At 51.9% G+C, this 22,199-nt stretch overlaps 1 long non-coding RNA gene across 3 annotated transcripts; it reads right to left on the bottom strand.

Annotated features, from left to right (window-relative positions):
• Positions 1–11,189: 11,189 nt before the first annotated feature.
• On the bottom strand, positions 11,190–21,611 carry LOC132251379 (uncharacterized). Of its 3 annotated transcripts, XR_009463349.1 has the most exons (7): positions 19,680–21,611; positions 17,220–19,372; positions 17,053–17,128; positions 16,502–16,652; positions 13,013–16,199; positions 12,832–12,916; positions 11,190–12,231 (listed from the first exon to the last, which is right to left on the bottom strand). It is a non-coding gene; the product is annotated as an uncharacterized LOC132251379 (long non-coding RNA). The 3 variants fall into 3 exon arrangements; XR_009463348.1 differs by lacking the exon at positions 16,502–16,652; XR_009463350.1 differs by lacking the exon at positions 16,502–16,652 and having other exon boundaries at positions 19,686–21,611.
• Positions 21,612–22,199: the final 588 nt, after the last annotated feature.

Genomic DNA, 22,199 nt, shown 5'->3' with positions numbered 1-22,199 from the left:
ATTCTCTTGTCTGCTTGTGTCCTCACCACAGTCATTCCCTTTCCCTCCACAGGCATCCCAAAAGGCACTGTGGATGATGACGTCCAATTGCACCGCCGTGACTGAGTTCCTGCTCCTGGGGTTCTCCGATGCCCTGGGCTTGCACATCTTGCACTTGGCCACTTTTCTAACAATATACCTGGCAGCCCTGATTGGTAATCTCCTTGTTATCACGCTCATAGCCGTTGACAGCCACCTCCACACCCCGATGTACTTCTTCCTCCTCAATCTGTCCATCCTCGACATCGGATCCATTTCTGTCATTGTCCCCAAATCCATGGCCAATGCCATACTGAACACCAGGCTGATTTCCTATTCTGGATGTGTCACCCAAGTTTTTTTTGTTGCCTTTTTCATTCCAGCAGACCTCTTCATCCTCACCATCATGGCTTACGACCGATACATCGCCATCTGCAAACCACTGCACTACGCGACAGTGATGAACAGGAGAGCTTGTCTGCTAACGGCAGCCACGGACTGGAGCGCTGCTCTTCTGTACTCTGCCCTGCACACGGGGAACACCTTTAGGCTGCCCTTCTGCCACTCCAACATTGGCAACCAGTTCTTCTGTGAAACCCCTCAGCTCCTTAGGATCTCTTTCTCAGAGGTGTTTAGTAGTGAAATTCAGATTCTTATCTTTAGTGTATGTTTATGTCTTGTTTGCATTGCGTTTATTTTTGTGTCTTATATTCAGATATTCACTACTGTACTGAGAATCCCCTCTGAGCAGGGCCGGCATAAAGCAGTTTCCACCTGCCTTCCCCACCTCATTGTTGTCACCTTGATGGCTAGCACTAGTATGATTGCTTATATGAAGCCCACATCTGGGTCCCCATCAGCTCTGGACCTCATGCTGTCTGTTCTCTATTCCATGATCCCACCAATGATGAATCCGGTCATCTACAGCATGAGAAACAAGGACATCAAAGCAGCTTTGCGGAAACTGGTGAGATAGAAGTGGTTTATTGTGACAAAGGTGTCAGTTATTCTCCAGTGACTGTGGTTCCACTGAACATCTTTACAGAATCCATCAACTGTGTTATTAATACAAATTAATTGAACCAATGCCAGTTGTGTTCCTTTAGTTTTAAATAGCCTCTGTATCTAATTTTAAGCTTGTGTCTCCCTGAACTAGTTGGTCTCTAAATGCTGCTCTGCCCTATTTATTGTATTTGTATCTGTTGAATTTTAGCTTTGATGCTGATCCTGTCATTTGTTACTGCACTGTTGCAACATCTTTTACATATCTCCTATATCTCCTTTAATCCCTAGTGGAGAATATGACTGTTTCTTTCTCTGTTTTGGGTTAAAAAGTAGGGCCTGGATGATTGGACTGTGAGGTGGATAGAAAACTGGCTGTATGGTTCAGGTGAAGGAGTAATAATCAACGGCTCAATGTAGCTGGCAGCCAGTATCAAGTGGAGTTCCCCAGATGTTGGGCCTTGAACCAGTTTTGTTCAATATCATGATTGACGACTGGGAAGATGGCATAAAATGCACCCACAGCAAGTTTGCGGAGGACACCGTGCTGTGGGGAGCAGTAGACACGCTGCAGTGTAGTGCTAGTGTTCAGAGTGAACTAGAGAAATTGGAGGATTGGACCAAAAGAAATCTCATGAGGTTCAACAAGGACAAGTGCAAACTCCTTCGGACGGAGCAGGCTGGTGCTGCTTTGAGCAGGGGGTTGGACTAGAAGTGACCTCCTGAGGTCCCTGCCAACTCTAACTTTCTATGACTCCATGATTCTGTGACATCATCTTGTGGTAGGGCACTGGGTGCCTGCCACTTTAAGGGCCGAGCCAAGCAGCCAGCAGGTGCTTAATTGTGGCAGCCATTTTAGATCCTTGGCTGCCTATATAAACAGGGCAATTCGCTGCCAGCAGGAAAGGCAGTAACATTGCCTGGCTGCAAGGCTGCTTGGAGCATCTTGGAGATAAGGGAGGAGCTGTAGGGGATAGTTTGGAGGCTCCTGGTCCTGGGTGTGATCTTAAACTGCACCCTGCTGGGTGTGGGTGGCCTGGTGGGGCTCTGAGTGGTGTGGGAGCCCCCAGGAGATACCAGGCTAGTTGCCTTTCACTGGGGAGGTGAGTAGGCGTGCCTAAGCCCCAGCCTTCACCTTCAGGTGGGCCATATGGCATCAATGTAGGGTAGGCCAGGGCAGCCTCCTACGTTAATTAAGGATTTAATTTATAGATTCATAGATGTTAGGGTCGGAAGGGACCTCAATAGATCATCGAGTCCGACCCCCTGCATAAGCAGGAAAGAGTGCTGGGTCTAGATGACCCCAGCTAGATACTCGTCTAACCTCCTCTTGAAGACCCCCAGGGTAGGGGAGAGCACCACCTCCCTTGGGAGCCCGTTCCAGACCTTGGCCACTCGAACTGTGAAGAAGTTCTTCCTAATGTCCAGTCTAAATCTGCTCTCTGCTAGCTTGTGGCCATTGTTTCTTGTAACCCCCGGGGGCGCCTTGGTGAATAAATACTCACCAATTCCCTTCTGTGCCCCCGTGATGAACTTATAGGCAGCCACAAGGTCGCCTCTCAACCTTCTCTTGCGGAGGCTGAAAAGGTCCAGTTTCTCTAGTCTCTCCTCGTAGGGCTTGGTCTGCAGGCCCTTGACCATATGAGTTGCCCTTCTCTGGACCCTCTCCAGGTTATCCGCATCCTTCTTGAAGTGCGGCGCCCAGAATTGCACGCAGTACTCCAACTGCGGTCTGACCAACGCCCTATAGAGGGGAAGTATCACCTCCCTGGACCTATTCGTCATGCATCTGCTGATGCACGATAAAGTGCCATTGGCTTTTCTGATGGCTTTGTCACATTGCCGGCTCATGTTCAAGTTGGAGTCCACTAGGACTCCAAGATCCCTTTCCACCTCTCTGCCACCCAGCAGGTCATTCCCTAGGCTGTAGGTGTGCTGGACATTTTTCCTCCCTAGGTGCAGCACTTTGCATTTCTCCTTGTTGAACTGCATCCTGTTGTTTTCTGCCCACTTGTCCAGCCTATCCAGGTCTGCCTGCAGCTGTTCTCTGCCCTCCAGCGTGTCCACTTCTCCCCATAGCTTTGTGTCATCTGCAAACTTGGATAGAGTACATTTCACTCCCACGTCCAAGTCGCTGATGAAGACATTAAAGAGTATCGGTCCAAGGACCGAACCCTGCGGGACCCCACTGCCCACACCCTTCCAGGTCGAGACCAACCCATCTACCACGACTCTTTGGGTGCGACCCTCTAGCCAATTCGCCACCCACCAGACTGTGCAGTCATCCACATCACAGCCTCTTAATTTGTTCACCAGTATGGGGTTGGATACCGTATCGAAGGCCTTCCTGAAGTCCAAGTATACGACATCCACCCCTCTTCCTGTGTCCAGGCATTTTGTAACCTGGCCATAGAAAGAGACTAGGTTGGTCAGGCACGATCTGCCCGCCACAGACCCATGCTGGTTTCTCTTCAGCATAATTTGTCCTGCCGGGCTCTCACAAATGTGAGCCTTGATAATTTTTTCAAATACTTTACCAAGGATGGAGGTGAGACTGACCGGCCTATAGTTGCCCGGGTCCTCCTTCCTCCCCTTTTTGAAATTAATTAGCAACAAGGCATGGCGGGTGAGACAGGTGGGCAGCGTGCCCAGAGGCAGGTGGGAAACTAGCCCTGTGGCTAGCTAGGGACTCCCACTTTGCCACACATCTATATACACTACCACATGACTCTGGGGCACAGATACTTGATCCGTAAGGTGCTGGAACATAATGGCTGCCTATGGAGCCCAGATGGCATGCGTTTGAAACTTAAAGCATCCCTAGGATGTGGCGAACTGTTCTCTTGAGCCTTTCCTCCTAAGGTACTTACCAATAGCCCTTAGAAGAAGGTTAGAGAAAATTGAATAGGACCAGTACGTAGCCACTTTAGATTGATCTAACATGTTCTGACACCTCCAACCCAGGTCACTGGATACAAGTTAAACTTTTTCCAAACATTGCTATTTCATTTTCCCATCTGATGCCTTAAAATAGTATCAGTAAGGGAAGTAGTATGGAAAACTGTGAGGCACAGGTGAGAGAACATTTTGGGAACAGCTAGCTCAGTTAGTCTTCCTTATGCTAACTCAACCTAACTTAACACCATTAAGGTCTGCTAAAATGACTGTGATGCAGGATAAAAGGATTCAAACTTAACAGGAGGTCTGCACTGTGTATGGTACCACTATGGGGCCAAACCAAGTTTTCTGGGTTGCCTAGCTGGTTATTTTTGTGTGTAACCAAATGAAATATTTTCGTTGGTCTCTAATGTTAATACTTGTTTTCTCAAGTATGTCATGATTGGTTTTGAGGAAATGAAAACATCCCTTGATGATTGCTGTTTCTCCAATCACTAAGCCATTGTAGAGGTGTCATACATGAGAATATAATTATTTTGGAGTTGAGCCTTGTATTTGGAGCAGGGTTTCAGTCTTTGAACTGCGCATGAGGAGTGAATTGTGCCCCCCCCCCCCCAGACCTTTTTTCTGAGTACAAGATTGGTTATCTTGAAACATTTCAAACAATTAAACTGAATTTAGGAGTCAAAAAGGAATGGCGTGTACTACCCCCTCCCAGAGATCATACAACAACCACGCAAGTGTCATTGTGGCAGGTTACTGCATGTTTGTAATTGCCCCTTGGTTGCTCTTTCCTTTCTCCTCCTTTTTTCTGGCAGAAAGCTAACCTTTTTAGGAGCCCTCTCTAACAGGAAGCCTGATCAGTTGTTAAATGAAGTGTCCCTAATAAAACTATACATGCTTCCTGATTTCCTGAGTTATTAATATAGAAAAGACGGTGAGAAAAAAGGAAAGGAAAAAACAAAGAAGGAAATGAATGGAGTAATCACATTGAATACAATGTTGGAATTTTTGTGATTTAATATGACAAATAATGATGAGTAGAAAAAAGAGTGCACAAAAGACTAGCTCAACCAGAGTCACTGAGGGTGAACTTCTTTTCCCTTCCTGGGTATGTAGGCAACCTGATTTGGTGATATACATGACAGATGGGGTTGTCTAAGGGCAAAAAATGGCACTCAGACACAGGTTGGCATTTATTCGTGGATGTGTAGCTCTCCATGCATGGCCAAATAGTGGTGCAGATTGGGCAGATGCAAGAGTAGCTCAGGCCTATGTGCACACCCCTTGTGCATGCATAACGGCTTCAGACACTTGTCTGTCTTTGAGCCCGTAGAGGAGAGGCTCTGGCACTCATCCAGGGAGCTTGAGTTCCTGGTTTCTAGGCCTTCCTTGGTCATGGGGGATTTGGACCCTGGTTTCACCAGTCTCTCATTGCACTACTATAACTATTATAAAAGCCATTCCCAATGCTACTTTTCAAGATGAGCTGCTAATACAGTGATTGATAAAGATGGATAGCGGGCACAATATGGGATAAAGCTTCCAACTCAGTGGGAGCAAGGTTGTAGGCTATAATCTAGGGCCTTCCCCACTCAGGCTAGCGGCCATCTCTCCAGATCACGCACTCTGGCTTGTTCTCTTTCTTCTTACTCGAGGTATTTCCTACATGGCTGCCCAAGGGGCCATATTTAAAAAGGAGTACTGGGGAAAGGGCTGGACAGTGTCTGGCCCTTGGTGTAGTGGTTAGACTACTGTTGTAGGGGGTCAGTGATGCCCAGATCCGAACACCCTCTTCTTGAGGAGGACCCAAGATCTCTGGCTGCCCTAGCCACTCAAGTATTTAAGTGTAATGATGGGGGCTCTTAAACACGTTTTGTTGCTGGTTCATATGCCCAGTTTGTGAGTATATAGTCATGCATAGTCGTCCACACACCCCAGGTACAGCATGCCAGCTTGCACATAAGTGGCATTTTTGGCCTTAGGTGCCCATGTAGGCAACCCAATTGGTCCTGTGCAGAGGTGATGACATTTCACGCTCAAACATTGAGAAAAGTGGCCATTACTTCACCTCCATACGTAGATTCTAGTTCAGCCTGCCCGAGTCCCTGAAAAAACAGCAATTGCAAAAGGTGAGTGACTCTTCCTCCTCCTCATGTGTTTTTGGTCACAGAGTACCATTTGACTGGAAGACTGAGTCACAATAAAACCCATGTAATATGGCTTATCAGGTACTCGAGGAGGATGCCTTAGAATCATACTTAGACACCCAGGCTAGGGACAAAAGTTGCACACAAACCGGTATACGTGATCAGAAACTGGTTCAGATCTGTAACTCGGTAGACGTTCAGTGCACATCAGCTGCTTTCAGCATGGCTGAACCCAATTTAAGATGAAACTGGATGGATGCAGACTTAATTGTCTTGCTTACCAGGTCAATCTTAGACTAACTTGCAAAGATTGAATGGATTTGGCCTTGGGCTTTTTGACTGTCTGTACTTTGTCCCAGGCACATTAGATAGACTAGGCACCCGATAGGTGAACTAGAAACTACCCTGGGTGCTTTCGCATTCAGAGATCTGATTTGGTTTCCAGTGACATGAAATGTCGAACTCCCTTTGTCCTGAAATGTAGGAGAACCAAGTGTGTTTCTGTTGGGGCCTTAACTCTGAATAAAATCGCCCTCTTCAATGACTAGGGACTTCATAAGGATGGTTACACACATTTCCTGTGCGGTTATAACTGTAATTATGATTGTTAACTCCCTTTCAAAACAATACTATTATTGTCAAACTCCAGATCACTAATTCTAATGTCCCTGATGCATTGCATTCCAGGAGATCTTGCTCTTTCACATAACTGATTCAGTTCGAAGGAAAGTGAGACCTTTCTTTTCTTTCTGACGGATACCAGACACACGGGACCTGGAGCTCAGGACGGGAGTCCATCCTTTACATTTCACTTTGTAATTTTTAGCTTCTGTTACCAAGAAGGTGGAAGAGTGCTTGGGGGGGGGGAAAAACGAGTGCGAGTTCGATTGTATGTCGAGCCTTGAACATGTGGGTGTCTGAACAGGGTTTCAGTGTGGATTTTACTTGGCAATCTCTGCCTAAGTTTTGTTTTCACTTGCATGAATGGAAAAACTGAATCTACTTCCATGGCTTTCATGTGGCTTGCTTAGGAGTTGCAACTCTTCAACTAGGATAAAGTCTATCCATGTAGCAGGGCAAGCTGACAGAGGGATCCTGTTATTTTTTATGTGATGTTGAGATCTTCTCTGTTTCCAGATGTTGGTGATGGATTTGCTTGTGCAAGAAGAACTCGCATCTAACAAATAATTTTTGGAAGCGAGCTTGTGGAATAGAGGGAAAACTGTTTTATTTTGTGGGAACTTTCTCAAACTATCCCCCCTTCCCCCTGCCAATAAAGACAGTAGCAAATAGATATTTGAAAACATTTAGCTGCATATGAATGCTCACAATTCCCTTAAAAAAGCACTGAAATCTGTGTGGACACTGCAGACGCTTAGAATTGAACCCCACCATGTTATTTTTAAAGTGGAAATTTTAGGGAACAAAGGGATGCTTCTTGACAATGTAACTCGGACACAGCTCCTGTTCTCTGTATTGCTTTTTCTCTTGTATCTTGCTTGTGGAATAAAGGGAAAACTGTTTTATTTTGTGGGAACTTTCTCAAACTATCCCCCTTCCCCCTGCCAATAAAGAAAGTAGCAAATAAATATTTGAAAACATTTAGTCATATATGAATGCTCACAATTCCCTTAAAAAAGCGCTGAAATCTGTGTGGACACAGCCCCTGTTCTTTGTATTGTTTTTTCTCTTGTATCTTGCCATCCTGGCTAGGAGCGCCCTCCTCCTGCTCACAATTTTTGCTGACCAGAGCCTTCTCACCCCCATGCACTTCTTTTCTTGGAAATCTACCTTTTCTTGAAATTTGCTATGCAGCCAGTATAGTGCCCAAGACGTTAGCCAGATAATTCTTCCAGCGGTGCTCCTGACAGCCTGCTTGATGCACCTGTAGCCGCACACATGGCATGATGTCTCCATCGCGTAGGGAAAGCAATGCTGCAGCTGGAATCATGTCTAGAGGCCCCAGAGAAATTCAGATGCCTTGACTTGCAGATCTAATAGCAGGATTGAAGGATAAATCTTTTGTTCGTAGATTTTAATGTTTCAAGGCAACCATGACCATCAGCTCCCTGCTTAACGAAGATCAGATGATTCCACTGAGCAAGTTCTGCGTACTGTAAAAAAACATATTTATTGCGTATTGCATAGAAATTGGTTGTATACGTGTTAACAACTCTTATACAGCTGCTTAGAGGTCCATTAGTAATGAAAGGAAATGAAACACATTTTTTTTTTTATAATTATGTAGATGCTTTACTGAGTTATGTGATAAAAAGTTGAAAATCTTCTGTGACTTTAAAAAAAGTAGATAAATATTGCTCTGATGGTCCACCTATTTCCTTGCACATGTATGATTGAATGTCATTTGAAACCTCTGTGTCTAGCTGAACACGTCCATGTATCTCAAGACTGCAGGAACATTTTGATGTGAACTTGGAGAAAAGCATGAAACCACGTACAGAGCAGCCTGACAAGCAGGGTGTTACCCTGGGAGCGGGAGCCTCCAGCAAGGAGTCTTTATTTCCTTCCTTCTGGCCCCAGACTCCACCACGGAAGGGGCAGACGAACCCACAACTCCAAGTGCCTGGAGAAGTCCCATAAGCACCAGGTGATGCACTGGACAGGCCTGGGGGGATCTCCATCGCTCCTGGTGAAGCTCGTTCAGTAGCTAGAAAGGACTGCAAGAGTCCAAGTGCCTTGCGTTCATCTGATTCAACAGAAAAGCAACAAAAAAAAAAAATAGACATCCCTTATTGATAATGATGAAACTGCTTATTTGGGCCAGTCCAAATGATAGAGTTAAAGAAAAAGGGGGGGGGGGGGCTTGGAGCACATTGAAGTGTGAAAGAAATGTTGCTTTCAATGAAAGTTTTTTTTTTTCCATTTTCTTGTACCATCTACACGTTTCCCGGAGCCTGACAAAGGGACTTTGATCCCAAAAGCCTGCAGAAAAGGACGATTTTCTTACCATTTTCCAGTTGGTCTAATAAAAGGTTTCATTCTGGAACCACGAGTTCTGGTTTTTGTAGTTCTTTTTCTATTGGCATTTTGTCCTACCTTTCTGAATGAAAAGTAAGTCTCATTAGTATTTTAAACTTTCCTCTCCCATCAACCTGAAAACAAAGTTTGAAATATTGGAATTTACAGTGAGATGTCTATTCCATTTCCTAATCAGCTTTACATTTACTTTTCAGCGGTTGGATGCATGTGGATATCTGGTTTCCAAAGGAGATCTGTAGGAGACACAATTATCAGTGGGGATGCAGCCCACTGTACCCACAATTAAATATGCACCTCTGTCTTCAACTCATTTATAAGCCTCAGTGTGGAGAGTGTTGTATTTCCTTGGTTCCTATTTAATTTTCTTTCAGTCTGCACATGATCAGCTGGGTGTCATGGGTTCAAATCCCACCCTTGCATGGTGAGCGGGTCTCTGGGGCCAGTTCTTTACTCGCAGGGCTCCCTGACTCTTTCATTGCTGTGGCCAGAGGAACCGAGTCAAGAGGCCACATGCACCCTCTGGAAGATGCTCTCCGCTTTCCCCAATATCTCCCAACCCCATCTTTCATACCACGAGGCCAGAACGACTCGCAGCTGCTTGAACTCCACTGGTCCGCTCCGAATCAGGCCCAGAAAATACTCTTATTTGCTATCACGTGGAATTTGCTCCAGGACAGTGGCATCCTCCAGCACTAAATAAAATGGAACTGGAAACCTTGGCTAGTTTGTGAGAATTTATTTCATGGTTCCCCCATATTTTTACCTTGTTTCCTGCCTCCTGTGCTGTTGGCGGGTCCAGCAGAGGAGCAGGAAGACGGTAACTTCACTGATGAATGCAGCAAAGGAGAGGCAGGGAAGTGCATCAGCCCAAATGCAGAGCCCCTCAAAGCCCTTGCTCCTAACCGGAGCCAGCTGTATCCGACCAGCACGGTTACAAGCCTCTGAAAGAGCCACTGTCCCTCTTTGGCTCTGACCACAAGTGTCCTGCTTGGCCGGATGCAAACCCAGTTAGCTACCAGCTCTTGGGTGCCCCCAGCACTTCCCTTCCTCCTGCTGGGCATCCCCTAGACCCAAACTGCAACTGTGCAGCTCATATGAAACCAGCAGCAATTGCTGCAAGCCCTTCTCCCGCTCAGCGCACAGGTTTGGACTCACTCGGGGGCAAAGCTCACCTTGATGTCAGGGTGCAGCTGAGCCTGGTTCTGGGGGGCTCGCACAGAGCTTCAGCAGCACCGATCCCGACCCAGAGCCTTTCCGGTGTCGATGTCTCACCTGGCTGCTGCCGGGTCACAGCTTGGCCTGAGCCCCCAAATTGAAGCACCCTGCCCGTGGCACTGGTCGAGCACCCAGCACTGATGGTTTGCACTGGGCTGAATGCTTGCAGCAGGGATTAGGGCTCCCGGCCTGTGGCACTGTGGCTGGCCCTGCACCCCTCACCCTCGACAAGAGCAGGAGGCTTTCTGAGCCCAGCTGGAGGGGACTAGTAGCCACCCACAGCCTTGGTGTAGGAAGGGCTAGCTAGGGGAAGTCGTGAACTCTGCACTGGCAGAGACCCGGGCATCTCTAGGCCATGTCTTTGCCCCAATAGTCCTCAGTCCCAGTGGTCCTAAAAGGGGACACAGCACCCTGTTAGACTATCATCCCTTCAATACCCTGTGGATCCAGTCCTGGGGCACGTTGCAGAAGCAGTTTTCAAAGGTAACAGCACTGAACTGCTCCTTGCCTCACTCCCTTCTTGTCCTTAAGGAAACATCCCAAAAGGGATACTGCACCACCCCCCATCCCACAGAGCCAGGACTGATCATGCCCCAAGTGCAGGTCATAGCTGTGGAGGATGCTGAGCCCTACACACCCCCAGTGCCTGCCTGGCAGCTGCATCTCTGCCTTAACATCCTATGGCAGCATAATCCAAACCCAGCCAGTTAGTTGGTAGCTCAGGGAGAGCTGGGACCTTGGTCCTTAAGATGCATCCTCAGGCCCATTGTGTTTTGTATTAAAAAGCACCCACACCGTGCCATTAGAAATAAAGAGCAGGACGTGTACTCAAGGCATTCAGAGAAAATGGTCTGAAGCAAATGGACTAAAAAAAAACACCAAGAAGCTCACACAGTTTTCTGAGCATTTTCTTTTTATTGGGACCATTCTCTTCTTTGGAGACAAGGGACAGCTGAACTTCAACAGATTGCACCCAAGCACCACAACTTCACCGTACATTATTTTTTATTTTCTCAAATAAATCAGGATTGATTTCCTACAGTGCATTTACAGTTGTCAATTGGTGACTAGGCATCACCTGTCATATTATTTGACCATTTTTAAATCAGAACAGGACATATTTTTATTCAACAAGACAGATCAGATCAGTAGACAAAATGAAAGTTTATTATTCCTCCAGCCAGCTCACAACAGGAAAGGGTAATGGCCAAGTCCTCTCAGTGTAGAAGAGCACCAGGCACAAGGTGAAAAGGTTTTTTATACTGTTTATTGTTCGATTGTGCACATCCGGTTTGACGCTAAGCACGCCAACTACCGCTAGGATCATTTGGACACAGATCTTCATGTATGAGGATGGAGATGAACCCTTTCAAACACCCATGGAGCTTCAACTTACAGACGCAACCAAATTGCACCACAAACAGCCTCAAACTGGCCCCACAACCTACGGCTAAAGCAAGCTACAGCCAAGCCACTAACCGAACTGAGCGCACAACTGCATTTCCACACCAACACTGACAACCCAACCCAGAAAACCCTACACGCTACCTTCAGTCACATCTATTTTGATCAACTCCTAAACTAGCAACAGCAAACAACCTGCAAAAACCTAGACCGCCACATATCAATACGCACAACTAGCACACCTCCTCAACCTCACTGCCTACAAATCGCGGCCAACCAAATACGCACAACGCCTCAACCTCGCTGCCTACAAATAGGGCCAACCCAAGACCGAGTCCATGGTGCAACTTGAAGCGTGCAGCAGCTTGCTCCTACTGAGTGTTTGAAAGTGTAGAGATGCACATGACAGTCTCCATCTGTACTTATCTAAGCATATATTAAACATGTGCCTCTCTTCCTCCTGCCCACACCAACCCACACTTGTTGTTTCTGAGCTTTCTTGTCCTGCTTTCTGTTCCTTCTTCTCCAGCTGCTTTTCAGGGACCTGCAATAGTACACAAGACAGAAGTGGAGTTGGCTGGCAATGAACTGCACACACCACTAAAAATATACACGAACGTAGCTCACGGTGCCCATTATACTCTTGAGCTTGGTGACCTTTTGAAAGAAGCGGGGTGTGACCGGCTTCCTGCTTACAGGGAGGTCCCACTGCTCCAAGGCTCCCTCAGCCACATTTTGGCTCTTACGTGACTGCGAGCTAGTGGCAGGGCGGTCACTGTGTCCAGAGTCCCTTTCCTTCGCACCCTTTTCCCTAGCTGGCTTTCCTCCCACCTCACACCCTGTCCCAGTCTTTGTCCTTGCAGTGCTGGAAAGACTTGGTGGTGCAGGGGGAAGTCAGCACAGCCTGAGTGCATATCGAGCGGCTGCAGCTTCTCCCTTTTCAGCCCTGCTGTGAAGGGGTTCCTGCAGCCTCCCTGCAATCCCTAGGTAACCCCTCTGCCCAACCGCACAAAGTAGCCTAAGATTTGGAGAAAGCAGGGCAGGAGACCTGTGCCTTGCTTATAAGCCAACAGACCCAGGACGTCCTGGCACTCCAAGCTTTCCACGGCTCACATACCCCAAGTCTTTACCCAAACTCTCTCACCTTTGCCTCCCGGTGGGCTGGCACTGTTTTCTGCCCTGGTTATAGGTTAACTCGTATTTGTCTGTTGTCTTCTCCGCTTCTTCCTCTAGAGGCAAAAAGGACAAGACAGAAACGGGGTGTCAATCAGCACGATGGAAGATGGGTCTGCAGGCCCCAATTTCTCTCCCTCTCTTATCCTTACCTGGGCCTGTGGCCACTGTCCTCTATCCGTGGAAAGTGGGGAAGGCAGACATCTGTGGTCTGGGCTGCCGACACCTGGGCCAACCAGGAGCAGAGCGCGAAGGGCCAGGACTCCGGACAGAAGTGCTAGGATGGCACCATGAAGGTTACCACAGACACCGGCAACCCTGCTTACAGGGCGGTGCTCCCTGCACACAGCTGGCTGCGGGGCATGAAGCCCAGAGAAAACCTGTAAAGCCCTGAATGCCAGCTGACGGGTGCCTCAGGCAGTCTCAATCAGGGCTCAAAGCAGCCTCGTGTCTGGGGACACAAAGGCCATTACTTCAGCCACCCATCGTGGCTGCTACAGAGCCCAAAGGGCTAAAGGAGGCCTCCTCCCCCAAGGTCAGAGGGGCTGGGGGGGCACAGCCCTGTTTACAGGGTGCGAGAGGAGACCATCTCAATGGTGCCAGGAGCAGCAGAGCAGAGACCTGGACCCGAGTTACAGGAAGGTCACAAAGCCTCAGGGGTCCCAGCGCACCCAGTATCCTCCACAAGCCTGCAACCTTCCCTGCAGTCTGTGGGGATCATCTGTGGCCAACCTCACCGAGTGGGACGAGACCCAACCCGGAGAAGCAAGGGGGCCTGGACCCTGCTTACAGGCTGCAGACCGGGGGCGGGGGCGCAGAGCAAGGGCTGGCCAAGTGCCAGGGCACTCGTCCCCAGGGACTCGGCTGGGGAACACGTGGCTGTCTCTCAAGGAGGGCAGGAACTGCAATCGAGCTACCAAGTGCCCAAAGGATCCCAAAAAGAGGGGGTCTAAGGCCTGTACCCCAAACTACAGGGAGGCCGTGTGCCCCCAAGTATTAGAGAGGGGGCCTAATGCTCCCTGAGACCAAAAGGCCTGGAAATCCGTCCCCCTAGGTATGGAGGTGGGAGGAGAAGGCTACGAGGACGCATCTCGCCCCTTTCCCAGCACTGGGAAGAAAACAAAGTACACTGCAGCGATTTTAAGAACAAAAAGAAAATAACAAACGCTTTCACTCCCAGGCGCTCCTCTCTCTCGTTCTCCACACTCTCACAAGGGTAAAAAGTGTTCCCAGGCTGGAAAGGAGATCGATGCTGCAAACTGCTTGACCTCCAACCTTACACTGAAAATCCTCCTCCGCTCCCAGGGGGCAAGAAAGCTGAGACCAGCACCCTCGTTACAGGGCACGGCCCACCTGGCTAGTCAGGCTGCCCACGGCGGGCAAAAGGGAGAGGACCACAGCCCTGCTTACAGGGGGGGCCGTCAGGCCTGGCAAAGGACAGGACTGTCCCCAAAGGCATGTAGAGACCTGAACCCTGCTTACAGGGCAGGCCACAGCTCTGCAGAACCTAGGCGTGCAACAGCATGCACAGGACTCGTACCCTCATTACAAGGCACAGTCCCCGTGTGACTAGCCACACTGCCCAAGAGGGGCAAAAGGGAAAGGCCCATAGCCCTGGTTACAAGGAGGGCCACAGCCAGCCAAAAGACAGAGCTGTCCCCAAAGGCACATTGAGACCTGGACCCTGCTTACAGGGTGCTCCACTGCTCTGCGCAATCTAGCCCTCCACCAAGAGACACGGGACTCGCACCCTCGTTACAGGGCATGGTCCATCTCACTGGCCACACTGCCCACGGGGGAGAAAAGGCAAAGGCCCAGAGCCCTGTTTACAGGGCGGGTCGCCAGGCCGGGCAAAGGACAGGGCTGTCCCCAAAGGCACGTAGAGACCTGAACCCTGCTTACAGGGCAGGCCACAGCTCTGCAGAACCCAGGCGTGCAACAGGATGCACAGGACTCGTACCCTCATTACAGGGCACAGTCCGTGTGACTAGCCACACTGCCCAAGAGGGGCAAAAGGGAAAGGCCCATAGCCCTGGTTACAAGGAGGGCCACAGCCAGCCAATAGACAGAGCTGTCCCCAAAGGCACATTGAGACCTGGACCCTGCTTACAGGGTGGTCCACTGCTCTGCGCAATCTAGCCCTCCACCAAGAGACACGGGACTCACACCCTCGTTACAGGACATGGTCCGTCTCACTTGCCACACTGCCCAAGACAGGCAAAAGGGAAAGGCCCACAGCCCTGCTTACAGAGGGGGCGGTCAGGCCTGGCAAAGGACAGGGCTGTGCCCAAGGGCACATAGAGACCTGGGCCCTGTTTACAGGGTGGTGCACAGCTCTGCACAATTTAGCCCTCCACCAAGAAACGTGGGACTCGTACCCTCCTTACAGGGCACAGTCCATCTCACTTGCCACACTGCCCAAGAGGGGCAAAAGGGAAAGGCCCACAGCCCTGCTTACAGGCGGGGCCCACAGCCAGACCAAGGACAGGGCTGCCCTCAAAGGCACACTGAGACCTGGACCCTGCTTACAGGGGGGTCCACAGCTCTGCGCAATCTAACCCTGCACCAAGGGATGTGGGACTCGCACCCTCCTTACAGGGTGGCCCAGCTGTCTGGATGTGGAGTGCCAGGCATAGATGCATGAAAAAGGACAGGTGCCTGGACACAAGGATCAGAGAGGAGGCCACGGGCTTCAACCCAGACCACGGGAAGGTCATCAAGCTCTGGGGTCTAAGGAGTTTGCCGTCACCCCACGAGACTCGGCTCCAGTATGCGAGGCTGCCCTGCAGCACAGCGCTGCAGACTGCTCCGGCTGTCTATGCCAGTGGAAAGAGGCTATGTCCATCCTGCTTACAGGGGCTCCTCTCCGACTGGCTGGGAACAGCAGTGGACTTTGACTCCCAATTACAGGACGTCCAATGCTAGGGACATTCAAACTGCCTGTCTTTCTTACACAGTAAGACGCACCATGCACCCTACTCACAGGAGGCTGCGCCCCTGGCAGTCATGTCTGGCAGCTGGCCCGGGCCCCGCTTACAGGGCAGCCCCACTGCGCAAGACCACTGAGTAGATCCACACTCTTTACAAAGGAGGTGGCGGTGACACACGCCTTGCTTACAGGGTTGTCCACTTCCACCCAACTGCCGCAGAAGCGCAACAGCATCAAACGCACAAGCTTGTTACTGCGTTACAGAGAGCTCATGCAGCCAAAATTTGACTAATACATGACTGATACTTAAAGGCAGGGAGATCACTCTGTCCAGAGTCCTTTCCCTTCGCATCCCATTTTCCTGGCTTTCCGCCCTGGTGTGGTTCGCCTGCTGCTCGTCCATCTGGCAGCTGCAAAAAGGAAAAAGAAAAGAAATAAGGACTCACCCCCGACAAAGAAACAGAGACACAGTCTGAGTGTAAAGCACGGGGTCAGAGACTGAGACAGGGAGTTGTAATGTCTGTTTGGTCCTTCCCTGCCACCCCTGTGGAGCCGTCTTCTGTTTGACAGCGGGGTGAGAAGGAATCTCCTTGTTCAGCTCCCAAAGACTAGCTCAGCTGGAAATGGAAAGCCATGGGCCACAAACCGACAGGCCCAACTCGTACCACATCACAAGACTGGCACAGCACAAGGCACCTGCAATCCTACTTACAGGATGGTGCTCCCCGCAAACACCAGCTGCCATGGCACAAGGCTGACCAAACGCTGGTTGCTCAGGCGGTGCGGTTCAAGGAAACAAGCATCCGCACACGTGGAGGACAATGGGCAGAAACTACAACTTCCTCGACAGCAAAGTCAAACCCCTGAAAGGACCAAAAAAAACATTCAAAACACCTGCATTCAAGTTGGGGACGTAACCAAACCCCAGGTAACAGCAGTGAGTGGGGGAAGGAATGACTGCCCGCTTTCAGCTACCAGACCGAACCCAAGTGACAGCAAGCTCACAACGCCCAGTGTCCTAAAGAGCTTGCTGCCTTGGAAAAGCAAAGCGGACGTGACATGCCTCTGGTTTACAAGATCCTCAGTACTTCACCTAAAACTTATCCGCGTATGACAACATCAGGAGCTAAGATACGAATCCTGCTCCTAAGAAGGTGCCAACAAACCAGACTTCCAAGGCCCCCCCAATCCCAAGGCCTATGGCTTGGCAAAGGGACCAAAAATAAATAAAGAAAAAAAGGGGCCGCATGAAAACTCCCTTACCTTTGCATGGTTTTCCTCCCTCCTTGTCCGCTGACTCCTGCTTGTGCGCCATCTTTCCAGCTGCTCCTATCAGGGCCTATAGTAAACACAGGCAGACACTGCATTTAACTCGCCATGTTGAAAAACATGTCTATGGGCTGCAACTTCTCTCCCACTTTAAGCCATACCTGAATCTGGTGCCGATCTGTCCTCTATCCGTGGAGATGGGGGACGTCAGATGTCTGTGGTCTGGGCTGCCGACATCTGGGCCAGCCAGGAGCAGAGCGCAATGGGCCAGGACTCTGGACAGAAGTGCTAGGACGGCACCATGAAGGTGGCCACAGACACCGGCAACCCTGCTTACAGGGCGGTGCTTGCTGCACACAGCTGGCTGCGGGGCATGAAGCCCAGAGAAAACCTGTAAAGCCCTGAATGCCAGCTGACGGGTGCCTCAGGTGGTCTCAATCAGGGCTCAAAGCAGCCCTGTGTCTGGGGACACAAAGGTTATGGCTTCAGCCACCTATCATGATGGGCACAGAGCCCAAAGGGCTAAAGGAGGCCTCCTCCCACAAGGTCAGAGGGGTTGGGCGGGGCGCAGCCCTGTTTACAGGGTGTGAGAGGAGACCATCTCAATGGTGCCAGAAGCAGCAGAGCAGAGACCTGGACCTGAGTTACAGGAAGGTCACGAAGCGTCAGGGGTCCCAGCGCACCCAGTATCCTCCACAAGCCTGCAACCTTCCCTGCAGTCTGTGGGGATCATCTGTGGCCAACCTCACCGAGTGGGACGAGACCCAACCTGGAGAAGCAAGGGGGCCTGGACCCTGCTTACAGGCTGCAGACCGGGGGCGCAGAGCAAGGGCTGGCCAAGTGCCAGGGCACTCGTCCCCAGGGACTGAGCTGGGGAACACGTGGCTGTCTCTCAAAGAGAGCAGGAACTGCAATCGAACTACCAAGTGCCCAAAGGACCCCAAAAAGAGGGGGCCTAAGGCCTGTACCCCAAACTACAGGGAGGCCGTGTGCCCAAAATTATTAGAGAGGGGGCCTAATGCTCCCCGAGACCAAAAGGCCTGGATATCCGTCCCCCTAGGTATGGAGGTGGGAGGAGAAGGCTACGAGGACACATCTCACCCCTTTTCCAGCACTGGGAAGAAAACAAAGTACGCTGCAGCGATTTTAAGAACAAAAAGAAAATAACAAACGCTTTCGCTCCCAGGCGCTCCTCTCTCTAGCTCTCCACAGTCTCACAAGGGTAAAAAGTGTTCCCAAGCTGGAAAGGAGTTCGATGCTGCGAACTGCTTGACCTCGAGCCTTACACTGAAAATCCTCCTCCGCTCCCAGGGGGCGACAAGGCTGAGACCGGCGCCCTCGTTACAGGGCCCGGCCCGCCTGGCTAGTCAGGCTGCCCACAGCGGGCAAAAGGGAGAGGACCACAGCCCTGCTTACAGGGGGGGCCACCAGGCCAGGCAAAGGACAGGGCTGTCCCCAAAGTGAGAGAGAGCTGCACCCTGCTTACAGGGATGTCCACTGCTCTGCGCTATTTAGCCTTCCACCAGGGGCATGGGACTTGCACCCTTGTTACAGGGTGGCCCAGGAGTCCAGACGTGAAGTCAGACACAGATGCATGAAAAAGGACAGGTGCCTGGACACAGGGGGAGAGGAGGCCACAGACTTCAACCCAGACCACGGGAAAATCATCAAGTTCTGGGGTCTAAAGAGTTGGCTGTCACCCCATGAGGCTCGGCTCTGGTGTGCAAGGCCGCCCTGCGGCACAACACTGCAAACTGCTCCAGCTCTCTAAGGCCAGTGGAAGGCGGCTACGTCCACTCTGCTTACAGGGGCTCCTCTTCGACTGGCCAGGAATAGCAGTGGACTTTGACTCCCAATTACAGGATGTCCAGCGCTAGACATTTTTTCTCATGTTAGAAAGCACCACGCACCCCACTTACGGGTTGCTGTGCAACTGGCAGCCAAGTCTGACAGCTGGCCTCGACTCTGATGACAGGATGGGACTGTGCTGTGCAAGACCACTAACCAGATCCGCGGCCTTTACAAACATGGTGGTGGTGACACACCTTGATTACAGGGTTGTCCGCCTTCCACCTGACTGCTGCAAAAGTGCAACAACATCAAGGGCAGAGACTCGTTTCTGAGTTACAGGGAGCTCGCCCAAAGGCTCACAAAGCCGAAATTTGGCTAAGACATGATCGAGACCTGAAGGCAGGGATGCCACTCTGTCCAGAGTCCCTTTCCTTCACATCCTGTTTCTCTGACTGGCTTTTCTCCTACCTCGCCTCTTCCCTGCTGCTTTCCCATCCGCGTCTCCTTCCCGTTCTTCCGAGGCCTGCAAGAACAGAGACCCAGACGGGCTATAAGTGAACAGAGCCAGAGCATACATCTAGCAGTCATAACCCTTAATGCACTTAGTATCCTCTGGAAACTTGCAACCTCCCCCATAATACACAGGCAATACAATACCTCTGGCCAACTTCAGAAAGTAGCCTCAGACAAGCAATAAAGGCAGGGTACCTGAACCTTGCTCCCAGACTAGGGGCATTGGAAATCCCACCCCAAACCTTCCAAATTCCAGGGTGTGCAACTTAGCAATGAAACCTGGGGAACGGACACTCCCCGTGTCCAATTTCTCTTACCTTTACCTCCTGTTTGGCTGGCCTGGCCTTCTTCCCTCCTGGTCAGCTCACTGCTGCTCGCCTGCCATCCCGTCTGCTTGCCCTTCCTGGGGCGATGCGCATCGACCCTCAAAGGGGACCGGTCTCGCGGGATTCGGGGCTGCAGCCTCAGGTGGCCGGTCCAGGCAAGCGATGTCTTCCATCAATCCCTTTTCAGCAAGGGATTCAGCATCCTGGACGACCAGCTCCGACACACTCAGCGCACACTCAGGACACACACAGTGGTTACAAGGGAACCACTGCAGAAATTGAAGGGGGCAGCGGGTGGGGAAACTTGGATGCGAAATAACAGGAGAGAAGAGGAGAGAAACACCGCAGCGGGGAAGGATGAACTTGGAGATGAAAGGCACCAGACACCAAGGAGGTGCCTGGCAGATCAATTTTATTTGTCCATTAAATAGCAGGCCGGCTCACACCTGCTTTTGCGTTATTTTCTCTGCTGGTTTTCTTCAGCGGTACCCCCTGTGCTCGTGCTTCCCCATGGGATGGCCTTGAGAGGGCACAAGCCCCCTCAAGTGACCACCAGTGCTTGACCGCCCACAGAGCTAGGCAGCACCACACCGTAGCTCGGGCTCGGGGGTGTGAAAGACTGTCAGTGCTTGACCCGTTTGCGAGCAGGGCAGCACCACACCGCAGCTCGGCAAGATGACCCCGAGAGCAGACAGCGGCGACCTCCAGGCCCTCGCCCACTGCAGCCTCAAGTGGTGCCTTAAGGAGGGGCCGCGGGCCAAGCCCGATGGGCCTGGCCCGCTGCCCCCCCCCAAAGGCAGGAAATGAGAACTACAGGGGTTCAGACCAGACCCACTGCCAACCCGAATGGTATCTTAAGGGAGGACAGCGGGGGCCTACGGACCTTGCCGCTGCCCCCCACAAATGACACCCTAAGGGAGGACTGCGGGGGTCCTCCGGCCCTCCCCACTGCAGACCCAAATCATGCCTTAAGAAAGGACCGCGCGCAGAGACAAACCAGCCCTGCCCGCCGCCCCCCCAAATGACACGTTAAGGGGGCAGTGGAGGTGACTACGGACCTGAGCCTCCGCCCCCCTGAAGAACACCTTAAGGAAAAGCTGCAGCCGAGGCCCGGGGACCTCGCCCACTGCCCCCAAATGGTGCCATCAGGGAAGGACTGGAAGCGTGCAAGCCCGGCCGCTGCCCGCCCCGCGGGTCACCGGTGCTTGACAGATGCTAGAGCCACGCAGCACCCACGTGGCTCGGGACGTCACTCCCCACAGCCTTTCACAGCCCCGGGCCTGCAGAGGGGCCGTAGGTCCCCAACTGCAGCCCACGTGCCCCCCCCGGCACAGAGCGGGCAGGGGGCTCCGCCTCACCTCCTCGGGGCGCCGCTGCCTCTTCAGATCTGCCTCTTCAGGTCTTCCAGGGTTACCGCTCCCCCCCGCCCCGCTGACAAGCTCTTCTCCGCCCTCCTCAGGGCACTTCTGGGGTTACCGCTCCCCCCCGCTGGCCAGCTCTTCTCTGCCCTCCGCCACCGCAGCCAATCGTCGAATCCGCCCACTTGCGCCGCACGCGGCCTTTTATTCCTTCTGGAGGCCCCGCCCCTGATGGGGGACCAATAGGAAACCTCGGGGGAGGGGTCAGTCCCCCTCAGCGCCTCTCCCTCACCTTGTCTCTGGGGCACGTGGGGGGAAACTTTCCTCCTGCCGTCTCCTGATTGGCGGGGAGGGACACGCCCCAGCCAATCAGCCCGTGCCGTTCTGCTGCAGCTCACGAGGCCGCGGCATGCCTGCCACGTGCGCGGTCTGGCGGGCTCTGCGCGGCGTCACGTGGTGTCTGGCTTTGCACGCTGGCTGAGGCGCCCGGCGCGAAGCGGGCTTTGCTGGGGTTTGCCGTGCTTCCTGCCGGGCTACCGGTCTTGAGGCGTGTTAACATGCATGGGGATACACATCATCTGTAACTACCCGCATGGATCCCCCTCTGCTTGCGGGCACGGCCGCGCTGCTCTAGCGCACTCATTGCCACACACCTCCGCCGGTTCCAGTTTCCCGCCACTCCCGCCCCGCTCCTCTCCACAACGCGCCTGTGCGGAGCAACCCCGCGGGTTCTTCCCGCTCTTCCCGCCCCGCGGGTTTTCACTGCTTTTTTCCCGCTTTTTTTCTATTTTTAAACAAGGTGTGTGTGTGTGTGTGTGGGGGGGGGGGGGGGGATTCCGTGCAAATGTTGCGAGCCGGAGAGCCCCCCCCGCGGCCCTGCCCTGCCCGCGCTATGGGACCGCGAAGGATCGCAGGCGGACCAATCGGCGCACAGAACGGCATCCCTCCCAGCCAATCGCCGCACGTCTCCAGGCGGCCGAGGCTCCTGAGGGGACCCGGGCTGGGCTGCAGCTCCGCCCCCCGCGCAGGCACCTGCGGGGCTGAGACTGGCGGGAAAGGGCAAGCATAGCGCTGGGACACCGCACCCCGCACCGGGGCTTTCTTTAATAATGAAAGGACCTCCCCTTTCCTTTCTTTAATAATGAAGGGAACG

Source organism: Alligator mississippiensis, chromosome 7, assembly GCF_030867095.1.
Source record: "Alligator mississippiensis isolate rAllMis1 chromosome 7, rAllMis1, whole genome shotgun sequence".
In the NCBI taxonomy this organism is placed as follows: domain Eukaryota; kingdom Metazoa; phylum Chordata; order Crocodylia; family Alligatoridae; genus Alligator; species Alligator mississippiensis.
Note: the sequence above shows the minus strand (reverse complement) of the source record. Positions and strands in the feature narration are given on the sequence as shown.